Source organism: Mus musculus, chromosome 2 (assembly GCF_000001635.26).
Source record: "Mus musculus strain C57BL/6J chromosome 2, GRCm38.p6 C57BL/6J".
NCBI classification, from domain to species: domain Eukaryota; kingdom Metazoa; phylum Chordata; class Mammalia; order Rodentia; family Muridae; genus Mus; species Mus musculus.
Window position 1 is genome coordinate 87,445,783 of NC_000068.7, and position 7,393 is coordinate 87,453,175.

Consider the following 7,393-nt stretch of genomic DNA (forward strand, 5'->3'; position numbering starts at 1 on the left):
AAACTGGCTTCTTTCAGCTTCTGAGTGAATTGCTTTGCTTGGAAAAACTGCCTCTGAAACCCATGAGCTAAACTGCTCCCAACTGACTCTTCTCCTCTCTGAACTGAACTGAACTTTTTCACTTCACCATTTTTTCTGCCCCTCAATTAGATTCCATTGTTTTGGATTAAAGGGCTCTGTTTATTTCGGCCAGAAGGTTCAAAGGAGTGTGCTAGTGTTATGTCTGAATTCTAGCCAGCGGAATATAAAATGTGTATTCCAGTCAAAGGTATTAAAGGTGTATAACTGTCTGCATTCCATCCAGATCCTATCTTTGAAAGTGATCATTTGCCAGAGCAGCTATGTTAATAGATTTAAATTCCTCTATAAACTCTATGTGTATGGAAGGCTGGATGGGAACATGAGTGATGAGGTAGGGGGGTAGGGCAGAGGGAGAGAGTACTGGGAAAGACAACTGGAATGAGGTAGCAGGGTATCACTGGGAAAACCTAGAAGCCTAGAATAGAAATTCCCAGGAACCTATGAGGGTGACTTTAGCTAAGATGCTTAGGAATGGGGGACATGGAGTCTGAACTAGCCATCCCCTGTAACTAGTAATACACAAATCCAGCTAGAAAACCTCTGCCTACAATTTGCCCCACTTCTAAGATGTGCACAGGTGTACAGCAGAAACTGAAGGAATGGTCAACCAAAGACTGGCCCAGTTTGATACCCATGACATTATAAAGATCCTACCCCTGACAACATTAATAATCCTCTGTTATATTTGCAGACAGGAGCCAAGCATATTTCCACCAGAAGCAACTAACTTGCAACTGATTGAAATAGATGCATAGACCTACAGCAAAACATTATGCACATCTTGGATAACCCGGAAGAAGGGGGAAAGAAAAGATCGTACAAGTCAAAGGGGTCAAGGACTCCAAAAGAAGATGTACTAGATCAAGTAACCTGAGCCCATAGGGGCTCAAAGAGACTGAACTGCCAAACAGAGAGTATGCCTGGTACTGGCCCAGGGTAACTGCATATATGTAACAGTTTTATAGTTTGGTCTTCATGTGGGATTCCTAACATCAAGGTCTGTCTCTGACTCTGTTGACTGACTGTACTACCCCTACTGGACTCCCTCATCTAGCCCCATTAGGAAAAGATTGGCTAGTCTTAATGCAACTTGATATGCGTGGGGTGGGGGGGGGGGAAAGGGGGGAGGCACCCTCGCTCCTGTCCCAACACCCATCCACTTTTCTAAAGGAAAAGTGTGGAGAAGTGGCTGGAGAAAAGGATTGGAGAAGAGGAGGGAGGGGAAATAAGATTAAAGAAAAGTAATTAATTAATCATTAATAATTAAAATGTAAAAGGTAAGTATGACATTAGAACTAAGAAATTGAATATTGGCAATATTGGCAAGTCGTTTTACAAAGAATCCTGACAAGTTAATTTCTTAAAAATATTTTTCTCCCTTCCAGTCCGAGCAGCACCGGGGTAGCTAGGGCACACAGTCTGCTGACTACCACCAGATACCCACAACACCAGCCACGTGATCTTAAGAATTCTGAGGATTGGGATCTGCCCAGCACGGAGAGCTTTGCCTGAGCATCAGCAGCAGACATCTTGGTTCCGGGATCCCTCCGAGTGTATCCTGTACAGGCAGGTGACCATTTACTCGGCCAGAGGATAGAGACCTGCCCGGCTCGGGAGTGCTTTGCCTGAGCATTGGCAGCAGACATCTTAGTTCTGGGACCCTGCCGAGTGTACCCTGCACAGACATCTTGGTTCCAGGACCCCGCCGAGTGTATCCTGCACAGCTCCAGAGAATACCAGATGGCAAAAGGCAAACTTAAGAATCCTACTAACAGAAATCAAGACCACTCACCATCATCAGAATGCAGCACTCCCACCCTACCTAGTCCTGGGCACTCCAACAGAACCGAAAAGCTAGAACCGGATTTAAAAGCATATCTCATGATGATGGTAGAGGACATCAAGAAGAACTTTAATAACTCACTTAAAGAAATACAGGAGAACACTGCTAAAGAGTTACAAATCCTTAAAGAAAAGCAGGAAAACACAACCAAACAGGTAGAAGTCATTAAAGAAAAACAGGAAAACACATCCAAACAGGTGATGGAAATTAAGAAAACCATACTAGACCTAAAAGGGGAAGTAGACACAATAAAGAAAACCCAAAGTAATGCAACGCTGGAGATAGAAAACCTAGGAAAGAAATCTAGAACCATAGACTCAAGCATCAGCAACAGAATACAAGAGATGGAAGAGAGAATCTCAGGTGCAGAAGATTCCATAGAGAACATCGGCACAACAATCAAAGATAATACAAAATGCAAAAAGATCCTAACTCAAAACATCCAGGAAATCCAGGACACAATGAGAAGACCAAACCTACGGATAATAGGAGTTGATGAGAATGAAGATTTCAACTTAAAGGGCCAGCAAATATATTCAACAAAATTATAGAAGAAAACTTCCCAAACCTAAAGAATGACATGCCCATGAACATATAAGAAGCCTACAGAACTCCAAACAGACTGGACCAGAAAAGAAATTCCTCCCGACACATAATAATCAGAACAACAAATGCACTAAATAAAGAGAGAATATTAAAAGCAGTAAGGGAGAAAGGTCAAGTAACATATAAAGGCAGGCCTATCAGAATTACACCAGACTTTTCACCAGAGACTATGAAAGCCAGAAGAGCCTGGACAGATGTTATACAGACACTAAGAGAACACAAATGCCAGCCCAGGCTACTATTCCCGGCCAAACTCTCAATTACCATAGATGGAGAAACCAAAGTATTCCACGACAAAACCAAATTCACACATTATCTTTCCACGAATCCAGCCCTTCAAAGGATAATAACAGAAAAGAAGCAATACAAGGACGGAAATCACGCCCTAGAACAAGCAAGAAAGTAATCCCTCAACAAACCAAAAAGAAGACAGCCACAAGAACAGACTGCCAACTCTAACAACAAAAATAAAAGGAAGCAACAATTACTTTTCCTTAATATCTCTCAATATCAGTGGACTCAATTCCCCAATAAAAAGACATAGACTAACAGACTGGCTACACAAACAGGACCCAACATTCTGCTGCTTACAGGAAACCCATCTCAGGGACAAAGACAGACACTACCTCAGAGTGAAAGGCTGGAAAACAATTTTCCAAGCAAATGGTCTGAAGAAACAAGCTGGAGTAGCCATTCTAGTATCAGATAAAATCGACTTCCAACCCAAAGTTATCAAAAAAGACAAGGAGGGACACTCCATACTCATCAAAGGTAAAATCCTCCAAGAGGAATTCTCAATTCTGAATATCTACGCTCGAAATGCAAGGGCAGTCACATTCATTAAAGACACTTTAGTAAAGCTCAAAGCACACATTGCACCTCACACAATAATAGTGGGAGACTTCAACACACCACTTTCATCAATGGATAGATCTTGGAAACAGAAACTAAACAGGGACACAGTGAAACTAACAGAAGTTATGAAACAAATGGATCTGACAGATATCTACAGAACATTTTATCCTAAAACAAAAGGATATACCTTCTTCTCAGCACCTCACAGGACCTTCTCCAAAATTGACCATATAATTGGTCAAAAAACAGGCCTCAACAGATACAAAAATATTGAAATTGTCCCATGTATCCTATCAGACCACCATGGCCTAAGGCTGATCTTCAATAACAACATAAATAATGGAAAGCCAACATTCACGTGGAAACTGAACAACACTCTTCTCAATGATACCTTGGTCAAGGAAGGAATAAAGAAAGAAATTAAAGACTTTTTAGAGTTTAATGACAATGAAGCCACAACATGCCCAAACCTATGGGACACAATGAAAGCATTTCTAAGAGGAAAACTCATAGCTCTGAGTGCCTCCAAGAAGAAACAGGAGAGAGCACATACTAGGAGCTTGACAATACATCTAAAAGCTCTAGAAAAAAAGGAAGCAAATTCACCCAATAGGAATAGATGGCAGGAAATAATCAAACTCGGGGTGAAATCAACCAATTGGAAACAAGAAGAACTATTCAAAGAATTAACCAAAGGAGGAGTTGGTTCTTTGAGAAAATCAACAAGATAGATAAACCCTTAGCTAGACTCACTAGAGGGCACAGGGACAACATCCTAATTAACAAAATCAGAAATGAAAAGGGAGACATAACAACAGATCCTGAAGAAATCCAAAACACCATCAGATCCTTCTACAAAAGGCTATACTCAACAAAACTGGAAAACCTGGATGAAATGGACAAATTTCTAGACAGATACCAGGTACCAAAGTTAAATCAGGATCAAGTTAACGATCTAAACAGTCCCATATCCCCTAAGGAAATAGAAGCAGTCATTAATAGTCTCCCAACCAAAAAAAGCCCAGGACAAGATGGGTTTAGTGCAGAGTTCTACCAGACCTTCAAAGAAGATCTAATCCCAGTTCTGCACAAACTATTCCACAAAATAGAAGTAGAGGGAACTCTATCCAACTCATTCTATGAAGCCACAATTACTCTGATACCTAAACCACAGAAAGATCCAACAAAGATAGAGAACTTCAGACCAATTTCCCTTATGAATATCAATCCAAATATCCTCAATAAAATTCTTGCTAACTGAATCCAAGAACACATTAAAGCAATCATCCATCCTGACCAAGTAGGTTTTATTCCAGGGATGCAGGGATGGTTTACTATACAAAAATCCATCAATGTAATCCATTATATAAACAAACTCAAAGACAAAAACCACATGATCATCTCATTAGATGCCGAAAAAGCATTCGACAGGATCCAACACCCATTCATGATAAAAGTCTTGGAAAGATCAGGAATTCAAGGCCCATACCTAAACATGATAAAAGCAATCTACAGCAAACCAGTAGCCAACATCAAAGTAAATGGTGAGAAGCTGGAAGCAATCCCACTAAAATCAGGGACTAGACAAGGCTGCCCACTTTCTCCCTACCTCTTCAATATAGTACTTGAAGTCCTAGCCAGAGCAATTCGACAACAAAAGGAGATCAAGGGGATACAAATTGGAAAAGAGGAAGTCAAAATATCACTTTTTTCAGATGATATGATAGTATATATAAGTGACCCTAAAAATTCCACCAGAGAACTCCTAAACCTGATAAACAGCTTCGGTGAAGTAGCTGGATATAAAATTAACTCAAACAAGTCAATGGCCTTTCTCTACACAAAGAATAAACAATCTGAGAAAGAAATTAGGGAAACAACACCCTTCTCAATAGTCACAAATAATATAAAATATCTTGTCGTGACTCTAACTAAGGAAGTGAAAGATCTGTATGATAAAAACTTCAAGTCCTTGAAGAAAGAAATTAAAGAAAATCTCAGAAGATGGAAAGATCTCCCATGCTCATGGATTGGCAGGATCAACATTGTAAAAATGACTATCTTGCCAAAAGCAATCTACAGATTCAATGCAATCCCCATTAAAATTCCAACTCAATTCTTCAACGAATTAGAAAGAGCAATTTGCAAATTCATCTGGAATAACAAAAAACCTAGGATAGCAAAAGCTTTTCTCAAGGATAAAAGTACCTCTCGTGGAATAGCCATGCCTGACCTAAATCTGTACTACAGAGCAATTGTGATAAAAACTGCATGATACTGGTATAGTGACAGACAAGTAGACCAATGGAATAGAATTGAAGACCCAGAAATGAACCCACACACCTATGGTCACTTGATCTTGGACAAGGGAGCTAAAACCATCCAGTGGAAAAAAGACAGCATTTTCAACAAATGGTGTTGGCACAACTGGTTGTTATCATGTAGAGGAATGTGAATCAAACCATTCCTCTCTCCTTGTACTAAGGTCAAATCTAAGTGGATCAAGGAACTCCACATAAAACCAGAGACACTGAAACTTATAGGGGAGAAAGTGGGGAAAAGTCTCGAAGATATGGGCACAGGGAAAAAATTCCTGAATAGAACAGCAATGGCTTGTGCTTTAAGATCGAGGATTGACAAATGGGACCTCATGAAACTGCAAAGCTTCTGCAAGGCAAAAGACACAGTCAATAAGACAAAAAGACCACCAACAGATTGGGAAAGGATCTTTACCTATCTTAAATCAGATAGGGGACTAATATCCAATATATATAAAGAACTCAAGAGGGTGGACTCCAGAAAATCAAATAGCCCCCTTAAATGATGGGGCTCAGAGCTGAACAAAGAATTCTCACCCGAGGAATACTGAAAGGCTGAGAAACACCTGAAAAAATGTTCAACATCCTTAATCATCAGAGAAATGCAAATCAAAACAACCCTGAGATTCCATCTCACACCAGTCAGAATGGCTAAGGTCAAAAATTCAGGTGACAGCAGATGCTGGCGAGGATGTGAAGAAAGAGGAACACTCCTCCATTGTTTGTTGGATTGCAAGCTTGTACAACCACTCTGGAAATCAGACTGGCGGTTCCTATGAAAATTGGACATAGTACTACCGGAGGATCCCGCAATACCTCTCCTGGGCATATATCCAGAAGATGTCCCAACCGGCAAGAAGGACATATGCTCCATTATGTTCATAGCAGCCTTATTTATAATAGCCAGAAGCTGGACAGAACCCAGATGTCCCTCAACAGAGGAATGGATACAAAAAATGTGGTACATTTACACAATGGAGTACTACTCAGCTATTAAAAAGAATGAATTCACGAAATTCCTAGGCAAATGTTTGGACCTGGAGGGCATCATCCTGAGTGATGTAACCCAATCACAAAAGAACTCAAATGAAATGTACTCACTGATAAGTGTATATTAACCCAGAAACTTAGTATAGCGAGATATAAGGTACAATATGTAAAACATATGAAACTGAAGAAGAACGAAGACCAAAGTGTGGACACTTTGCTCATTCTTAGAATTGGAAACAATCACCCATGGAAGGAGTTACAGAGACAAAGTTTGAAACTGAGACAAAAGGATGGTCCATCTAGAGACTGCCATACCCAGGGATCCATCCCATAATTAGCCTCCAAGCGATGCCACCATTGCATACACTAGCAAGCCTTTGTTGCAAGGACGGTGATATAGCTGTCCCTTGTGAGACTAGGCCGGGGCCTAGCAAACACAGAAGTGGATGCTCACAGTCAACTATTGGATGGATCACAGGGCCCCCAATGGAGGAGCTAGACAAAGTACCCAAGGAGCTAAAGGGATCTGCAACCCTATCAGAGGAACAACATTATGAACTAACCAGTACCCCAGAGCTCTTGACTCTAGCTGCATATGTATCAAAAGATGACCTAGTCGGCCATCACTGGAAAGAGAGTTCCATTGGTCAGGCAAACGTTATATGCCCCAGTACAGGGGAATGCCAGGGCCAAAAAATGG